Raw genomic sequence first — 20829 nt, 5'->3', positions numbered from 1 at the left:
TCCCCCTCTCTGTTTAAACAACAAGCATGTGGCTTAGGGACCGTGCCTGCCTTAGATTATTCAATAGTTCATATGGTCCTTACCCGTTATTGGATGAGCTGACCTCAAGGCAGCCTCCTGTCTTAGGTTGGTACCATAGTAATTGGATCTTACCCATCACTGAATACCAGTCCAGTATACAGCCACACCTGTGTAGAGGTCTTCGTACCAGCGGGGAGGGGGGGTGAGGTTCTTTGCCTCACCTCTGTTGGCCCCCAAATTTTAGCTGAACGATCATGACAAGCAGAAGGGAGGAAGATACACCAAGCCAGCTGACGGCTCCTTTTGGAAAAATTGTACCACCGATGACACCAACAGCATAAATACCCCAACACTACCAGAAGTTGCTGCACCAACAGATAGTTCACAATGCATACAAGTGAATTCACAATGCATATAAGTGATACATAGTCCAGGCAAGTTCTGCAAGCAGTTCAGTGATGGCTATTGCAGAAGCTGTAGATTGGTTTTATCTTTGTCTTCATGCACTGGGATGAAGATAGGAATTCTGGCAATAATGGCTAAAGAAAAAATTATGTAACATTCCAGAAGGCATTAAAAGAAAACAATTTTCTTAATAATTTACATTATCTTTAAGAGAATTATTAAATATAATGAAAAGGAAAGGTGAAAGTAAACAAACAGATCTGTTAACCTCCTTTTTTGTTCACATTTTAAAACAATCCTCAACAGCTGTTTACCCAATTTAAATTAAACCATTTAAATCACATGAATAAAAAAAAAATATTTGGATCCATTTTTTCATGAGCGCTCATCATATATGATATATGGACATACGTACATTCAAACATATAACACAAAACACAAGTGTGCTCACATAATACATACGACACATAACATAATAGTAAAGGCCTTATAACTTTTTACAGGTGAAATCTCCATTGCAATGTTTAAAAACTCTATAGTCAAAAAATAGAACTGATCAGCAAAACATTAACCTAGGTCTGTATGAGCTCAAAAAAAACAAAATATGGGAAAGGGCAATAATAAAATAGATATTGAAAAAGGCATTCTGGTTCTGTCGCAGATGTAAGAATAACCAAACTGGAGTTCTGGATATCACATCAAATATTAACTGGGTACTTAGATGCCTATTATGTGTACAGTAGGGTGCTGACCATTGGTGATTTTATGGTGATCTGGATGGATTTGGTCCCTACCTTCACAGATTTTATGTAAGGATATGGAATTGATAATTGAGAATGAACTCCTAGAATTTTCAGGAACTCTCATAGACTGGAAGTTGCTTTAAAAAAAAAGAAAGAATAAAATTGGCACTCCCCCCACCCTCCCACCACCATATTGAAGCAAAATAATGAGGGGTTTCTACAGTCAAACATAAGCTGATAGAAATATATCAAGTGTTCCAGGAAGCATGCTTTTGAAAATGTTTTTGAAATGAAATACCACTTTCTTTAGGTGTGGTTCCTCTTTCAAAGCACAAGAGTCAACATTTGCTTTACTCTTAGTTGTCTAAACTGCTCTAATGCTTTGTTTCACAAGGTAGAGCCTGGTTCTTTGGTATGAAGGTGCCCTCACCCCTGAGCACCTGAGCAGTTATCTTTCTTTGTTAACTAATCTGAGTATAAATAAAGCCCTATGTTGGAAGGTCAAGAGTTTATTTTATTTAAAGAAGCCAAAATCTTGTGGAGTGGCACTAAATTATAAGCATTCAACCCATTTAGGGTGAGACTAGCAATTTCCTCAGCTTCTAATGGTCCACTTATGGGGACCTCCACCTCGGCTTGTCTGAAAATACTCTCTTTAGAGAATAGAATGTCACAGCATCCTGTCAAAGTTCCCACGTTCCCATTGCCAATGGGCATTTCTGCTTAGCTAACTCTGCCCATTACTCCGTATCAATAGGTCCCAAATGGAATTATGATCTATGTGCTTTCTTTTTATTCCTAATATCTTTTAATGACACTTCAGAATTAGAAATCTGAGATATACTCTTGACCCCTTATTCAAATACAAAATCCTGCTGTTTTTAATCTAAATGTTTCTTGAATTGCCTTCCCAACTCCCTTCCTGCACCGTTCCTTCTCCTCCTGCCATCCCTTCTTCCTCTGCCCTGGCTCAGGTCTTCGTACCTTCATTACCCTTGTGTGTAACATGGCTTCCTAATTTTCCTCAACCTTCAGGCTTGTCTTTCTGAATTCCACAGCTCCACCCCACCTCAATAATCTGCTTGCAATTCCTAGCTTGTCACTTCCCCTCTTCAGACCCCTTCAGTGGTTTCCAATTATCACCCAGCAGTTTTTCTCAAGGAGAGGGGGTCCTTTGAAACGTTGGAAGGGACAGTTCATTGTAATGACTGTAGGACATTAAGCATTCCTGGCTGCAGGCTACTACTATATGCCAGTACCCACTCTCACCCCAGTCATTATGATAACCAAAAGGTGTACACACACATTTCCGCTTTGCCCTGGTACTGACCCTGTTGATAATTACCTCGAGGAGAAAAGTCTCTTCTTCTTATGGACGACAAAGCCCACCAACACCTGCCCTACCTAGAGGTCTAGCCTTCTGTACCCAATCTCACACTTGATTCTCTATCACAGTGACCTGCTCTGCTGTTCCACAGGCCTGATGGCTCCTCCAAGTTCCTCAACCAGTTGACTCCTTCTTGTTCAAGACTCAATTCAGGGTCTCCTTCCAGAAACCTTCCTTGAATGGCTTCCTTGCTCTCATCTCCCTGAGTGCCCTTGTTACAGATCATGGGCCTTCCAAGAAACTGAGGCAGCACAAAAGCTCCCCTTCACCCTGATTTTTTTTTTTTGGTACAGGGATTGGAACCAGGAATGCTTAACCATTGAGCCACATGCCCAACCCTTTTTATTTTTTATTTATTATTTTGGGGGGATATTGGGACACTGTTTCACTGAACCACATCCCCAGCCCTATTTTATATTTTATTTAGAGGCAGGGTCTCACTGAGTTGTTTACTGCCTCACTTTTGCTGAGATTGGCTTTGAACTTGTGATCTTCCTGCCTCAGCCTCCGGAGTTGCTGGGATTGCAGACATGCGCCACCAAGCCTGGCTATCACCTGATTCTTGAGATCAGGCCAGAAAGATTCTAGACATGTTACTCAGAGTAACAGGCATGAGTTTACTAGTAGGTATAGAAAAGGGGATAAAAGGACACCCTTAAGGGAGAGAGTGGGTCTTCTCAGAGACGAGAGGGATGGTGTGCCCATCCTGCCCTCCCTAATGGGAGTTCTGGGGAAGTTTCCAAGTCTGACTTTTGACTGACAGCATGGGCCACCTCCCAGAGGGAAGGGCATGGTGGTCTCAGTTGGAGTTTTTAAGGAAATTAAGTCCCCTGTTGTTGCTTTGATTTTCTGCCCCTTTAATCCCATTTAGTTTTCTTTGTGAGGGTTTTGGTGTTTTGGCTATCAGGGAGATGAGGGGTTGTTGACATAGTTTCCATGATAATGGAGGTCCCTAGAGACTTTGTGACAAGAGAATATGATGACATGGACCAGAAATGGTAGTGTTTCCTAACTGAGACCAGGGGAGATTTTGACATACCATTTCCCCATCTTCCAGGTGTTTCTTAGATAAAGCTACCTGTGGGCTTCCCCCCGCCCACCCCAGTTCTCCTCATTGTCCTTCCCCTGCTCACCCATTCATGGCCACCTATCTACCTAATAACCTTCCTCTTGTCCCTGTCCCCACTCCAACACTGAGTGGTCAAGTGCTTCTCTGGGTACACCCCGTTCCCCAGGAGTACTATCAGAATACTGATCACATCAAGTCCCAATGGCCTGAGGGCTCTACTAGTGTTTCTGGGACAGATGTACCTTCCAGCCACATCCCTCCACCCCCTCCCTGCTTCATGGAGGCATTTGTTGTCTGTATTCATATCCTAGAGCCATGACAAATTAAAATAATCCAAAGGTAGTCTCCCACAGTTCAGGAGACCGGAAGTTCAAATCATAGTTGTGGCAGGGCCTCTAAAGTCTCTAAGGGAGAATCCTTTCTTATCTCTTCAGCTTCTGCTGGCTCCAGGGTTTTTGTTTCTCCTACTCCTTGTCTTGTGACTGCATAGTTCTAATATGTCTCATCTTCTGTGTGTCTCCTCTCCTGAATTTTTTAAGAACACTTGTCATTGGACTTAGGACCCACCCAGGTAATCCAGAATGATTTCATCTCAAGATCCTTAATTACATCAGCAAAGACTCAGTGTGTGTGTGTGTGTGTGTGTGTGTGTGTGAGTGTGTGTGTGTGTGTATCACACACACACACACTCACACACACACACACAAAAAAAACACACAAGTTGTAGATGGACACAATACCTTTATTTTATTTGTTGTTATTTTTATGTGGTGCCGGGAATCGAACCCAGTGCCTCACGCATGCTAGGCATGCTATCTACCACTGAGCCACATCCCCAGCCCCTGCAAAGAACCTTTTTCTAAAAAAAAGTCTCAATACATGTTGGCGGTTAGGAGGTGAATTTATCTTTAGGAGTCCACTTCCCAACCCACCGAATTCTCCAACTGCAGAGACCCCTGAGGGATCATCTCCCCAGCATAGACATGTTAGACCACATGACATGATGGTTGAATGTCCAGATGAGTCACTGAGAATTTGTTATCTGGTCACTTGGTAATGATTAGGGATACCCATGGCTAAATTCGTTCTCTTTAATTTTCATTTTCCTGTGCTCACACGATTCCCTTTCTCTGGAGTTTTCTTATCTTTCTTTCAGTATGGGGGATGGAACCCTGGGGGGTTCTACCACTGAGCCACATCACCAACCTTTTTAATTTTTTATTTTGAGACGGACTCTCACTAAGTTGCACCAGGCTGGCCTCAAACTTGTGATCCTGCTGCCTCAACTTCCAGAGTAACTGGGATTACTACTGCGCCCAGAATCTGAATTTCTTTAAATGTTAATTTTTTGAGAGCCTTTTAAACCGCTCACTGAGTGAAACATTGAAGTTGATATGGAAGAAGTCTAATGGATTCCTTGTCCTCCCGGGGCCATCCTTCCTGATAGGGAAGACACAATTGCTTGTCATGATGAATGATAAAGGAAAGTGGTGGCTTCAGAAAGGGAGCAAGGTTAGGCTCTGTCAGGCTCAATTTCCTGAGCTGTAAAGAGAGAAAGGAAGGCTGTACTCTGAAGTCAAAGAGTTTTCAACACTAGCTACCTCTCTGTAAGTCTCTGGATGGAGGTCAAAATAATCAAGGAAAGTTTCACGAAGGCCTTGGATCCTAACTGGGCTGTTCAACTAGACAGAGCTTCAACAGGAGGAAGGAAAAGGGGAGGACAGTCCATCCAGAGCAGGGGGGCAAGAGGTGGGTGAGCTTCATGAGGAAGCAGGACTTGCCTGCTCTCCAGGGAAGGAAGAACTGGCCTTGGAATGGAAGCTCAGGGTCTGCAGTACTAAACGGCAGGAGATCAGGATGGATAGGATAGGAGTTGTGCAGGGCCCAGGAGCCGAGTGTGCAGCCAGTGTGGAGGCAGAGAGCTGTTGACAGAGCTTCCAAAGCTGGGAGGAGTAGATGAGGTTACAAAAGAGCCACTTGTCTTTTAAGGAAAGTATCAAGACACCAAGAGAAAAGGCTAAAGACCAGAAACCTGAAGCCAACACAAGAGGCAGCTGCAGGTGCCCAGGGTATGGAAGGGTGGCACCTGCATTTCAGGCAGCAGGGATATTAGAGACCTGGGTGAATTTTTGAGTTATTAACTGGTATATACTTAAAAAAAATGTCAAATAACAGCAAAGTAAAGAGAGTGGGAGACACCCCAGAAATATGAACCCATGGGAGTTAAGATTTAAAAAAAAAAAAAAAAAAAAAAAAGATGAACTCACTTTGGGACATGTTGTGTTGTGGCAATGTCAGGAGATTCAAATAGAAGTGTCCAGCTGTTTGTTAGAGATGCCTCGTTGCCACCCTGTCACTGTGGAAGCATTGTTTTGTCACAGCCTGGCCTAATGGGCTGTCTCTCTATTGCTCCTGGGAAGGCAGCCTCCTGCTAAAACTTCACAAAGGCATCTTGCTCTTATCTTGAATGTGACCTTTCCCTTAATTTATAATATCTACTCCTGAATCTTTTGTTGTGTTAGCATCTATTTTCCACTCTTTAGTGACTGAAAAAGAGGCAGGAGGGGAGGTCAGGAAAGCTCCTGTTTATTTATTTGTTAACTAGATATTTATCAAGCACCTATTTTGTGCTAGGCACTATGCTAGGCTCTGGGTATCTAAGAATGAGTAAAAGAAACCTGGTCACCTTCATGGCCGGGAGAGCATGGGCAAACTAGGTGACAGGCAAGAAAGGGAAGCTCAGGATTCTGAAGAGTATGAAACAGCAATTCCTTAAGAGCTCAAATGCGTGATGTTCATTTCAGCTCAGTTCTTACAGGGACCTCTGAACTGATGCGAGTTGAAATTGACTCATGTTAACTAAACTCCTAAGGCATTAATAGATATAAACCTTGTTTGTTAATTTTCACGAGAAATTAGAGTATCTGTCACGTAGGCCAGAGATTGACAGCCTTGAGGTGCTGACTCATGCTAACTAAGCTCCCAAGACATGAAAATATGCAAGCCGGCATGCGGGTGTGCTAATTTTCTATGAGAAACAGAGTCAATCTGTCAAATAGACCAGAGATTGGCAGCCCATCCTCTCTGTGTAGGGGGCTCCCTGGAAAGCTTAATTATCTCAGGGTTTCGTAGCGAGCCTGGGATCAGGGGAAAAAGCAGATAGTTACATGACCTGAAGATTTATGGGCCTGAGTGTTCATCTCTTCTGGGGGTAGGCTCAGTGGTCTTGTTGGGGAAAGGGGCAACGAGGGGGCTGAGCCCATGGTAAATTTTATGCGTCTCTCTGCTCCAAAGCTCATTAACCCTTCCGATTCTTATCCTCTCTTGCTTAGGATTGACCTATTTACTGCTTAGCTTTATGAAATGCATCATTTGGGTTGATTTTAGTGATTTAGCCCCAGGAATGCCACCCCACATTGTTCAGGTTCAGAGTGCCACCTTTCTGTTCTGCTGTCCTTAGGCCTCTCCACACTCACAAGCTGATTTAGAACCTTGATGTCATGGTCTTGGTGTTATGTGTCATGGTCTTGGTGTCATGTGTCTCCCAGAGATCACCTATTTGAAACCTAATCTCCGTTGCAATGGTGTTGGGAGGTGGGTCTAATAGGAGGTATTTTGGTTATGAGGGCTCATGAATAAATTAATGCTGTTACCGTATGTGTGGGTTAGTTGTTTCAGGAGTGGGCTCCTGGCAGGACCCTTCCTCTCTCTTATGAGATGATGCAGCAAGAAGGCCTCAATAGGCGTGGACCCCTCTACGTTGGACTCTCAACTTCCAGAACTATAAGAAGTAAACTTATATTCTTTATAAATTACCCAGTCTCCAGTGTTCTGTTATAGCAGCACTTGTCAGTAACAGCTCTATGGTATTAGGAGAAGCTGAATGCAAATCAACCTTAGGAAGTGGGGTTTTTATGAGGTGATTATAAAAAGGTAAAAAGCATCATTTAAATCATCCTGCCAAGGTTAGAACTCCTGCCCCCCTCTGCTGGTGCAACATCTGCTGCTGGGGTGGGAATGTGCTCAGGCTCTGGCCTTATCTACATTGAATACTGCTTAGTCTGTATACTTGATGTTGTGGGCAGGTACTGATATGACAGAAACCACAAAGTAGATAAATGATAAACAAATATAAGTTTATTTGGCTCATGGTTCTGGAGGTTGGGGAGCCTAAGATCCAAGAGTCACATCTGTGAGGGCTTTCTTGCTGTGTCACAACATAACAAAAGGCATCACATGGTGATAGAGCACATGCATGAAGGAGAACTTTATTAAAGGACTTAATTAAAACACTTTATTTAAAGGCAGTAAAGCCATCTATGAGAGCAGACCACTCATGGACTAATCACCTCATAAAAACTCTACTTCCCAGGACCATCACATTGGCAATTCAAATTCTCTGAACTTTGGAGGGGACATTCAAACCACAGCACTGGCCAAAGACATCCATATCTATTCCTGGAACATGGGCACATGGACCTACAAGGCAAAGGGACCTTGCAGATGTGACTGAGGGTCTTGGAACTGGGAGACGACCCATGGACTGTCTGGACTTGATGTAATCACAGGTCCTCATAAAGGAAAGAAGGAGGCAGATGAATAAAAAAAAAGATGTGAGGATGGAGCAGAGGTCACACATTAAAGACGCTACTGTGCTGGCTTTGAAGCCGGAAGGAGGGATTTTGTGCCAAGGAAGGCAATGGTCGCTAGAAGCTGGAACAGGCAAGGAAACCAATTCTGTTTTGGAGCCTCCAGAGAAACAAGGTCTTGCTGGCATCTTGATTTCAGATACTGATAGACAGAACTACATGAAAAAAAAAAAAAAACACACATCATTTTACACCACTAGATTTGGGGGCTGTTAAAACAAGAAAGGGTACAAATACACTTGGCTTTCCCTGTCTCCAAGACCCACCTGATGGCACCCTGCCTTTGAATGTCCCCTTGCTCTGCTTACATCGGAGAAACTCTTGGTGTGAGACAAGTCACCCCTGTGTGCAAAGCAGAGGGTCTTATTTCTCACAGAAAAGTGCAGCATTAAAATCCCCAGCTCATTGCTGCCTGTGCATAAGTGGTGATTCCAAACCTGGGACCAAAAATACATTTTCACTGTCCCCGTCACTGTCTGTGTCTGACACAGGCCTCCTGGGGCACTGATGAAGAGGCAGGCTTCCTTTGAAGCTAGTTGTGCAGATCATCTCTACAGGAGCCTAAAGCAAGATGAGAGCCAGGCCCAAGATTCTCATCATGATGCAGGTTTCGTATCAAAATGCACAATCAACCAACTGGAACAGGAAATAATTAATCAGGACATTACAGAGCAGTTAAGTATAATTAATTCATATAAAAGAATGTGAGTGTGCAGTTTTCACTGCCAGAGTGATTTTATTTCCCTGCAAATTTAGTTCAAGATAAACAAACATCAGAATAATCTTCAGATTTTTCATGACTCATGGGTTATTTCCTCCCTTTTAGTTAACAAAAAAAATTATTGAATTCATATACCAACACCTCTAAGTTGATTGTATTCTGGAAAAAAGAGATTGTATTTTCTGTTTGTGGTTAAGTGGGAAATTAACTCTGTCATAGAAATCACTTTTCATGCGCGCGCGCGCGCGCGCGTGTGTGTGTGTGTGTGTGTGTATGTGTGTGTAGGAAACTCAGCACTTGGCGCTGAATAAAACCTGGACAGGGAAATTTTGATGTCTGCCCAAACATCTTAAAAATCTAAGCAGAATACATAAAAAATTTATGCTGTGAAACACCACTGGAGAAAGTGGCTTGATCTCAAGGGTAAATTTACTGATATTGTGTGGGTTTTCCTTTCTTTTTTATCTTTTTAATTTTTTTTTCCTCCCCTGGAGCAGGGAGCACTTTATAAGGAAAGAGGTGAAAAATCTAAGGCACCATGAGCTGGCTGTAGGAACAGCATTATTGGTCTTCAACCCAGTTCTCCTGTCGTAGACAGGATACTCAAAAAGCCAAAAGGACGTGCCCTGTGAGCAGGGCTTTATATGGATGTTAAAAAATTCATCCGTAGGAATGTTGGAGGGGATATTTTCTCCCCTTTGTGGCTCCAGAGAGCACAGTGTGCACTGTCGAGCTGGAAACATAGAATCGGGTTGGTGTGATGGATGGTTATTGTTTAGCATTGCAGATCTATCAAGGCCACAATAGGGGAGGTAGGTCTCCCCGACAGCTTTCAACAGACCACTGGGCTTCTCTCCCTCTGATGGATTGCTGGAGGGCATTGATTTACTTCCCTGGTTAACTCCATCACAAATTACATGCAAAGGGCTGTCTGATCACCTCAATCCCGTAATAATGTCCTATCATGTGATAAACAAGGACGTGCTCTGATTTCTGATTCACTTCGTGGTATAATGATGCTCCAGTTTCTTTTGAGTCTTAATTCTTGCAGCTGGAATCAGTCTGGTTCCCAAGAACTTTACTTTGATGTCTTCAATCTCTACCTTCACTGTAGGATGTGGCTTTCAAGATGAAAGTCATGATCCACCTATGCATTTTGAAATAAATTTAGTGAGTCACAACCAGCATTTTAATGCTTTTTTTTTTTTAAAACAAAGGAATAGAATAGAAAAGAAAGTACCAGAATATATCACACACAGCAAGGATAGTGTGTGAAACTTGAGTTTCAAATAATATGTGTGTTATCTGTATTTATATCACACCAAACACACTCGTCTGCACACTTGCGGGTTTGTGTGTACTTGTTGAAAACTTGTCAAATTGGGACCAAAAATGCCAGGAAGCTTCTGCAGTATGTACTGGATCATTCTGAGCCCATCTCACCTCCAGGGTGATGTGGAAAATGTCTAGAGCCCAAAAGAAAGGGGCAGGTGGAGATGCGCTCATAGTGGCTGCCTGGTCCCTGCTGCCTCAGACCCAGTTGAGGTGTCCATGCTCAAACACTGGGTCTTCCCCTGGATGCCTGACACCACTTTCCTTTTTCACTATGTGTGTTCCTGGAGTGAGTTTCTATTTGCTAAATGGACATAACATGATTGACTAACTAGAAGACCGGCAGAATCTCTAAGGACTGATACAGAGCAAGAGTGTGTGAGCAGAGGGGAAAACCTGTTGGTTAAGTGCCACAGCTTCTTCGTTGTGCTGGAGTAATGGATCTACGTGGAAAGTGCTGCCCTGTGATGTCCTAACACCATCTTGAGCAAGAGTGAAATGCAACCACATGCTGCATTTTTAGGTGTCTGTTTCAGGGTTCCAGCTATACACGACTGAACTTGATGCTTTTGTTCTAGAAATTCCTGCAGTTCTCATTCCCCTACTTTGTTCCCCCTTTGGTTAACTGAAACATAAGTATGTATAATGCTTTTTTGTTTAGGTAAAGCTGTGTGGGCACACGGCTGTGGCTTCTCCTATTACTTGGGCCAGCTCAAGGAAACGGCTCTTCCTTTACTCAAAGGCATCTAAGACTGAACAGATAGCAGAGTCAATATCTCAGGTTCATTATTTTTCATGTTATTTGTGGGGGAGTTTTAGTAAATGGGACTTTCATTTCAAAAATGCTGGTTATGACCTGAGAAGTCATCATCAATAGCTCATGACATCCAGAAACAACCAGACATTGGTCATCTCTTGAGAGAATCAAGAAAAATTCATACTACATCTTCATAAACCTCCAGTACTAAGTACCAATGAATGGGAAAGAAAGGAGAAAAGGACAAATGTTAAACAATGTCATGGGGATGTCATCAAAGCCATGCCCAAGCACAGGAAACTGCCTGAAAAACAAGAAGACCTGCATCCTTTAACATCAATAGCAACAATAAGAACAAAATAAACAGGGAAAAAGACTATTGGACTTATTTAGATGCCAAAGCAAATAATCTTTCAAAAAAGAAAGAAGGCCTGGGTGCAGTGGCGCATGACTGTAATCCCAGCAGCTCAGGAGACTGAGACAGAAGATTGCAAGTGCAAAGCCAGCCTCAGCAATGGTGAGATGCTAAGCAACTCGTGAGACCCTGACTCTAAATAAAATACAAAATAGGGCTGGGGATGTGGTTCAGTGGTCTAGTGTCCCTGAGTTCAATCCCTGGTAACAACAACAAAAAAAAATAAATAAAAAAATAATAATAAAGAAAGAAAGAAAAAAAAGAAAGGAAGGAGATAGTTTTTTTATTATACAATAATTATTAAATGGATATTTGATGCTATTAAAAAATTTATCAATACAACTTTGGGGAGCTGTGATGACTTTTAGGGAGGTGTGATGACATTATCATAGCTGTTTTCAAAAAGGGTGTCCTTGTCCATTACAGAAACATTTACTGACGAAATGCTCTTACATCTGAGATTTGCTTCAAAATGATTTCGAGCAGAGAGTGAATTGGGAGTGGCAGAGGGAGTAAGATAGGCCATAAGTTGAAAATACTTAGGCTGTGTGAAGTATCTACTCTATACCTTAGGTCTGCTTGGAATTTTTCCTCATCAGAAAAGTGTGGTGTCTGTTTCCTTGAGCTACTTGCTGTTTTAACAGCATGTTGAAATCACATTGCACACGAGGTATTGGGTAGATGGAGACAAATTAGCCCTCTGGTTCAACACTGTCATTGCTTCCCAGTTCCTCTTCCTAAGAAGTCATTGATTTTAAGATACACAATTATTTTAATTGCAGCTTTTGAAGTCTCCAGACTTGAAGGTCAATGCTCAATTGGATTGAGAGAGGGGAAGAGAACAAACTTCCACACTAAAAATTATACACTGATTTTAAGACACATGCTGATTTTAGGCTATTCATACTATATATCTTAGAATCCAGGAAGAAAGATAATTTCTATTTTCCTTTGGATCAAAGAAAATATTTGGCTGTAAATATTTGGCCGTGTTGAGCCTAACTGTAGTTTTTATATTCATGTATTTTTTTTTTCCTCTAATATGTCAGAATCTAGCTGTCAAGTTGAAAGAGGTCAATCTGGTCTTATCGTCAGCAGCTGTGCCTCAGTCATCAGGAAGATGCTGACACAGAAGTAACTTGCTTATGGTCTTTAGGAATACAGTTGTAGAAATCACGTTTGCAGTAGGTTTAAACTGTTTCCCAGAAGTCAAGGGGAATTCAAGCGTCTGAGAGCAGAAAAGCTTTCTCTAGCACAGCCTTCCTTGGCACAGCCATGGAGAACAGAGCCGGGGCTTCAAGCCAGAGGAACTGGTTGAAACCTGCCTGTGTCTGTTACCAACCCTGTGACCTTGGGTGTGCTTCTTTTTCTCTGAGCCTCCTGTGCTTCACAAATAAAATATGTCTGAAGAAACCTGCTGTCGTGTGAATAAGAGCATACCTAACATACTCGGTGTAGTTTTTTAGGATATAGTAGAAGCTTAAGTTTTTATTCTACTTCTTACAACATCCTGGATTCCAAAGTGAGGCTCCATTGGCATCTACTCTGTGTGGAATATTTGGACCCAATCTTTTGACTGGTACTTACAGTTAACTGCTCATTTTTTTCAAAGCAATCTTTGGTGAATTCATCGTCCAAGAATTCATGAGGGTGATATCTTAGCTCAGGCTGCTACAGCAATATCCAATAGACTGGGTGGTTCTGGAGGCTGGGAAGTCCAAGATGGAGGTGTGTCAGTTCCCATGTCTGCTGATGGCCTCCTTCAGATGGCTATCCTCTTGCTGTATCCTTACATGGTGGGAAGAGAGAGTTCATACCTCTTCCTCTTGTTGTTAGGGCATTAATCCCACCAAGAATGCCCCATCTTCCTGAACGAAATTAATTACCTCTCAAAGGCCAAAGGCCCTATTTCCAAAATACCATCACATTGGGAATTAGGAACTTGACATGAATAGGCGGGTGGGAGGGGACATAGTTAGTCCACAGCAGGGGAATTTATTGGTTCAGACACAGAAATCATGGGACTTTCTCAGGATTTTCTCCAGATATGATTCATGCTCAGCAAACAAGCATCTCTGTGGCTCATGTGGCCTTAGCCTGGGAGGCAGGGGAAACTGTGTAGGTACCCAGTACATACGAGGTGCTCATCAAATAGGTTGAATGAGTGACTAAAAAGAAACATTCTAGAGTCCACATCTTGGGCTATACGTTAATTCCACTAATCTCAATGATGTGAATTTTTTTTTTTTCTAGGATATTTATACAACACTCTCTCCTTAATGTCGGGGGACTTGTTCCTATAGCTCTAGTGGATGCCTGAAACTAGATAGCACTAAACCCAACACATACACTTGTTTTTTTCTATACATACACACCTATGGTAAAGTTTATAAATTAGGCACAGCAAGAGATTAACATTAATAATAAGCTAGAACAATTATAAGAACACACTGTAACAAAAGTTTTGTGAATGTGTTCTCTCTTGCTCTCTGAATATCTTTAATAGTGCTCATGCTGCTTCTTCTTGTGATGAAATGATACAATGCTTACGTGATGATAGAGGTGACGTGAATGATGTAGGTATTGTGATATAGCATTAGGCTACTGCATAAGGGTTACTTGAATACCAGCACTGTAGAATCACAGTCAATTTATTAACTGAGATGCCTACTACACAACTAATTTGCAGGTAGCATATGTAGTTGTATATGCTGAACAAAGGGATGATTCACATTCTGGGTAGGATGGTGCAAGATTTCATCACATTCCTCAGAAAGCAGTAGGATTTAAAACTTATTATTTCTTAAATTTCTGGAATTTTCCATCTATTATTTTTAGATGGGGTTGATCATGAGTAACTAAAACCACATAAAGTAAAACCATGGATAATAGGGACACTAATATATACCCTGCATACATCATGATATTACTACCCCAGCAGAGTGATCTAAGTTCCACTTTAGAGCTAGGAAAGTATTTGCCTTCTCCTCCAGCTCTCCTTCTTGGGAACTGGACCACACTCGAGGGCCAGAGGCAGAAAACGGGGGAATGTCTGGTCATCCTCATCCCCAAATAGCTGGTGCTCTCCTGAGGAATCCAGGACCCAGCTTTCACAATCAGCCTGCATTGGCAGAGGCCATTCTCTCAGGCTGGTGGCACCAGCTGGCTTCTCTTCCTGCTGTGCCCCATCTGCTAGATGAAGTGACACCTGAAGGAGCCCGTCAGCCAGCTGAAAACTGGAGACCTGGTGTACGTGTGCATATTGCTTCTCGTGCTGGGAGGACAGGGAAGGGGACTTGTGGAGGGTAACTTTGTCCTCCCCAGGGAAAAGAGCAAGAAAAAGCACCTTTCCCCTTTCTAGACCCTTTGGGCAAATTATTTACCTGCCTGAATCTGAATTTCCTCATCTCTATGAAAGATGGAGAAGACCATAACAGAAAATCATGTTATTTGTATTCCAAGCAAACTAAAGGTTAGTCTCTCAAACCCTAGCCTTTGAAATCTGATGGATGAGATTCGTTAAGTTTGCTGCAGGTGGTGAAACAAGCAAAAGCTAAAGACACAGAACTCTTGCCAAGGTAAGGCGCCAAGGCAATCCCATCACAACCTGGGAAGGAAGAAGGGTTTGGAAGAATAGTTGCAAACTATCTGCCGATTTCCATCCTCCAAGTTTTCCAGGGAAAGACAGCAAAATAAAATTAATGCCTTTAAGAGCCAGGTAGGTGATGTATATGAGTGGTGCGTGCTAGGGGGTTGTATAGTAAACCTTAGCAATAGTCCTCACTTTCAAAAAGATACTTTCTCCTTTTGTTGGTAAAATGCACAGTCCTCTGGGTATATGTTTTGTTTTCCAACTTTTTGTAGATTTAGGAGCACAGAAATAGTTTTCTACTACAAGCAAAACACCAAAATACAGGTTCAAGAAGCAATTGTGGAAGGAGCCATGGAGAATTGGGGAGCATGTCCTCTTCCCAAAGGGACGGTGTTGTGCAACTCCACCTAACCAACGGGGAAGGGGTAATGTGTGCCCAGTGAAGCCAGATCTTCTACTTTTCCATTTAATAGAAGATGAAAATCCAGATTTTAAAAAATGTAGAATTCCTGCTTTTATTTTCTTTCCTTTTTTTTTTTTTTTCGTTTCTTTTAATGAACAGGTTTGTAAGAACAAAATAAAAACTTCCTGTACACGAAACAGAACCAAACTGCTGTGCCTCATTTATATACAAGGTCCCTGCTGAATTTTGCAAAGGCATTCTGGGCAACTCTCCTCATGCTTTGGAATCCATATGACTGGGAGACCCAGGTCTTTGAACTTGATTTGGGCCTGGTGTCCTCAGGGGATGCCCGGGGCCTGGTTCAGGCTGGACAGAGGTGTAATTTCCCTTTTTCACCAGAATTCCTTTCTGGGGTCTTTATATCACCTGCAGGTAGAAGCTAGGGTGCTGGCTTCTTTTGCAGGTAACTGCCTGACCTCTGCCTGGTAGAGGGTAAAGAAGAAATCCAATCGTGGAGTTCTGACCACTTCATGTGGGAGGGGATGGATGATTGGCACTGGGATGAGCAGTTAAAGAATCTTGGCCAGCTCCTCATCTTACACAGAAATAAGGTGAGATGTACAAAGCTAAAGTGTCCAGTCTGGGCCTACAGTTTGATCAATGACAGCTGAGGGCTGAGATGCTCTGTCTGCTGTATGGTGTGACTCCTGCCTCCACTGTGCGTGCCCAGCCCCTCTCAACCTTCTCCAAAGTTTTATCAGCATTGAATTAACTCAGTAAACTCCAGATCTGAGACTGGGGCAACTGGGTAAGACCAGAGGAAAAATGAGGAATGTGGGGGAATTTGGACCACTGGTTTTTTTTTTCCTCTGGATATGAGCAGAATCCACACACAATCTATCCAGTGAAGAGTCTGTTGCTTGTTGATAGGCACCACAGGCATGCCCATGGTGCCTATCAGGGACCTACGATGGGCACCTAGGACCTAAAAGCAGATCTGGGGGATTTTAGTACACATCTCCACAGGTTTACACAGTGCAGCTCTCTCTGGCTGCTAGGGAAGACTGTGCCATGGCTTTGGGCACTTTTAGCCCCACCTCCCAAGGCCTGTCCCTCCTCCTGGAGACCAGAGGGTTTCTAGGTGCCTGAGACTCAAATAAGTGCACTTCTCATGCCAGAGATGGATCTGCGGGCTTGATGGAATGTGTCCTGGCTTGTCCTGTGATTTCTGACCTATAAACAGCTCATCTTTTTTAAAATCAACACCATTGGCTTCTACCCTTAAAAAAACAACCCCAAATCAAAAAACTTAAAAAAATGGGGGAATGTAAGGATTTAATTTTTTTTTTCTTTTCCAACTTATGAGTGTGGAAAAAAGGAGTAACATTTTTTGAAAATCTTAGTGATATTCCACTAGGCACTTATGTACTATAGAAGAAAAATCTTAGGCACAATAAAATTGTAGAGTTTATTTAAGAAGCAATTCATGAATTGGGGAATACCAGACAGAAAGAGGTGTAGTGTTCTTACAACAAAGCAGCAGAGTATTTATAGGGAAAATCTGGAAGCAAAAAATAAATTATTTGATTAGTTGTAGTTTAAAAATTCCCTTTTTTATTTTACACTGTTGGAAATTCCCTCATTACAAAATCATAAGTTAGTTGCTCATGACTAAGTTTCAGTTTTATTTCTAACATTTTTAAGCATTTACTAAAGATGACCCAAATTAAGTTTTGCAGTTAAAGTAAGGATAAGTTATTTTGAAGGTCTTATTGATTTTATTTGCTCAGGAAATGTTCAGGCCCAGTTTGTCTTTTATTTTATTGATTTTTAAATTATCTTTTATTTTTTAGGTCCTGGGGATTGAACCCAGGGGCACTTAACCACTGAACTACATCCCCAGCTCCCCACCCCCACCCCCCGCCTCCTCCCCCTCACCGTTTTTGGTTTTGAGACAGGGTCTCCCTAAGTTGCTGAGGTTGGCCTTGAACTTGGGATCCTTTTGCCTCAGCCTCCAAGCTGCTGGGATTACAAGCATGTGCCACTGCATCCAGCTGCCTTTAAATTTGGTTTAACAATACCTCATATTGTCCTGAAAACATTTCCAGAAGGAAATAAAAATGTTTTTAATTCTTATTTTTACTTTTTCATAGGAACAAGTGAAGGGATTGAGGTTCATAGAAAGTATGAAATGTTCTAAATTTCTATACTGCATCTTGGAGAGCCTGTTGTCTGGTGGATCCTGTTTGGAGTGGCAGGCTCTTACATGGTGTCTGGCCAGAACAAGGGCTCAAAAGGTAGTTGCTGATAATGCTATTTCCAGGGCGAATGAACCAGTAAATGATCTTTCAGAGAGGGGGGAGGGGAAAACTTTGTGAGATGAAGAAGAAAGAAGGCTGCATAATTAGCAGTGAAATAAGAAATGACAGTGATTTATATATCATACCATCTTTCTTTCAAGGATTTTGCAGTATTTGACATGTTATCTCACTTGTCTTTTCACCAATCCCAGCAATATTCTTGACAAGTGAGGGGGAAATGAAGCAAGAAATTATTCAGTAAGGGCCAAACACAACTCCAGGGCTGGGCTCCTGGAGCCTGCTCCTGGCCCGGGTCCTTCTTGTATCCCCTGGGCTCTAGGGAGAGGGCCTTACACCTTGTACCCCATCCTATCAGCTCCTCTGAGTTTCTGTCATTAAATTCAGCATGGAGGATTGACTAAATTTGGGGGTTTTGGTTAATGGGTAGTTAGAAAGAAAACAACTTTGAAAACTGAGTGTGGGAAGGTATTTAGACAAAGCAGATGGGAAAAGCCCCCTAATGCTGTCTTTTCTACCATACTAACCTTGAATGTATGCTGCAATGCCTTAGAATATTGCAAGAAATTTAGCCCAAAAGAAGCAAAATCTCAAGTAAATTCTTTGATGGGATTTGTGTATTGCTCTTATCAGAAAAAATAACATACTAATAATTTCAGCTGTAGATATGATATAGGCTTTGCTTATATTGGCCCAATATGGTATCTTTTCATTAGAACCATAGAATAGAAATCAGAATGGAAGTGGCATTAGTCACAATTCTTCTTAGGAGATTTCTATAACCAAACTGGGGAGCCCTATATGTATAAACTGAAAGCCAGTGGAAGTTTGCATGAGACTCTTAAATATAGTTTTGCCACTACCCATCTTAAGAACTCGTCTTGAGACGCAGAAGTCTTGATTAAATGCAGACGACAAGATGTCCTGAGTTGATTTTTCTCATTTAACATTAGACTTTCTTGATTTAAGCAGCTCAGGAAGAAGCAAGACATAATTGGGTCTTGCTTTTAATTAAACATACATATATTTATTTATTTACTAGTTCCACTGAGATATTGCTTAATTTTCATTAATGCTGTTGACTTTTTCTTTCCGTAGAACATTCCAGTTAATCTTGCTTGGATGCAATTAGTTGTCCTGTGTTTATCTTGCTGGTTGCGTAGTTAATTCCAGTATAGAACAAATTGACATATTTTTCACAGCTCAGAACATTTTTCCCACTGAAAATTCGTTGATAATGTCACTCTTCACAGTGCACTTTTATTTCTGCGTGGAAGGAAGTTAGGAATTGATTTGGAGGAAGAAAGGAGAGGCAGGTATCTATAAAATAGATACATTTGTTAGATTAGAATGGCAATATTCTGAATGAAGGACACAAGTGTCCACTTTTTGATATAATTATAGTGCTGTGATTGACTTTCTGTATCACTTCCTTTTCCTCAGAGACAGATGATGGACTAAGAAAGAACTCTAGCATAGTTATTGCATTTCTAAACACTGAACAGACACAAACAGTGAAGCATCTTTTAATGCAATGTGACATATTGATTCACTACACATCTCTGGCCAAGATGGGAATCCAAGCTCAAATGCTGACAGATTAGGACAGTTCAGCCTCCCTCTCTATGAAAATACATAATACTACAAGCATTCAGGGCTTAATAGAAAACCATGCCTTCAAATGAATTTGTGGCCCTTAACCAGGTACTCTCCAAATCAAGTTTCTGCACTCCACTCAAAGAATGCAGGCCAGTTAGCTGCATGGTGTTTTATTCCTGTTTGAACTAAGCACCATCCCTGGCCATATGAGTAGGCGGAGAAAAAGTAAATAGAAGCCACTTCCAACTCACAGCATGCAACCAGCTGCCTTTCTCCTTTATTTATTTATTTATTTTTTGGCATTCTACAGCCACTGAAAAGAACTAACAGAGCAAGGCCTGTAGTTATTTCAGAGAAGGGAGGAGGCTGATTATAGTATAACCTGGGCCTTATCAAGATACCTCCCAGCTCCATGAAAGGCTTCCATTTGTGAAATAATATTTATGGAGTCTCAATGTTTTCAATATTTTTTATCTGCACTAAATCTATATGCTTGGATTTAATTTCTGTTGGTTATTAGCCTACAGACAGCTCTAAGTTCTTAATCACAGACTGTCTGGCATGATTGGAGGGCCTGCTCTTAACACATTTTTCAGAAGTCTTGAGAATCAGTCATTGGCATGAATGAATAAATGGATGAGCTGAGTAATGTTGGCAGGAGTGGGGTTCCAAAGACAGACAGGCTCCTTCCCTTTCACCTTCTTTGCATTCAGGGAAAGAGTAAATAGGCTTATCTGCTGCCTAATGTCATCTTCTGTCCTCCAGTTTCCCTAAGGCAAGTAGGGGGTATCCTAACAGGAATATTGTGGTTGGAACAAACATGTCTATATTTTAGACATACTTGTTATTTTTACACTCTTGGTCATTTCAAGTTCTATTTGCTTCTCTGATCATAACTCAACATAGGAAGACATATATTTCAGTATATGTTATGCTCATCTCTATACCCCTTCATGCTAGTTTTTTCTACCTTGGCCCGTGTAAAAGAAGAAAAAGAAGTAACTTGTGAGCCAAGTACTGAGCTACTTTATTTGCCTTTTCCCATTTGTCTTCACATTCTATCTCAATTTTTACAAATGAAGACACTGAGGCACAGAGAAGTTAGCTAAATTTTGCAAAGTCACCTAGCTGGTGGGGCTAGGGTTCTGGCACCTGCTGAATACAGTGTCCTTAAGTGCCTGCAGGTAGAGTGGGTTCAGAGGTCTCCTATCAGGATCTAGCAGGGATGAGATCTAGATGCAGAGGAAGCTACCTTTACTACTAGAAGAAGAACCTATTATCAGGAAACATTGAAGCCCCTGTGGCCTCCTTTCAAGGATAAGAGCAAATGTGTGGAACCGCCCTTTGAGGCACTAGTAACTGGGGGGCTGAACAACACCGTGGCTATTATTGTTTTCTGGGCTGACACTGGGCCCTTC

This window comes from Callospermophilus lateralis, chromosome 10, assembly GCF_048772815.1.
Source record: "Callospermophilus lateralis isolate mCalLat2 chromosome 10, mCalLat2.hap1, whole genome shotgun sequence".
Lineage (NCBI taxonomy): Eukaryota > Metazoa > Chordata > Mammalia > Rodentia > Sciuridae > Callospermophilus > Callospermophilus lateralis.
Note: the sequence above shows the minus strand (reverse complement) of the source record.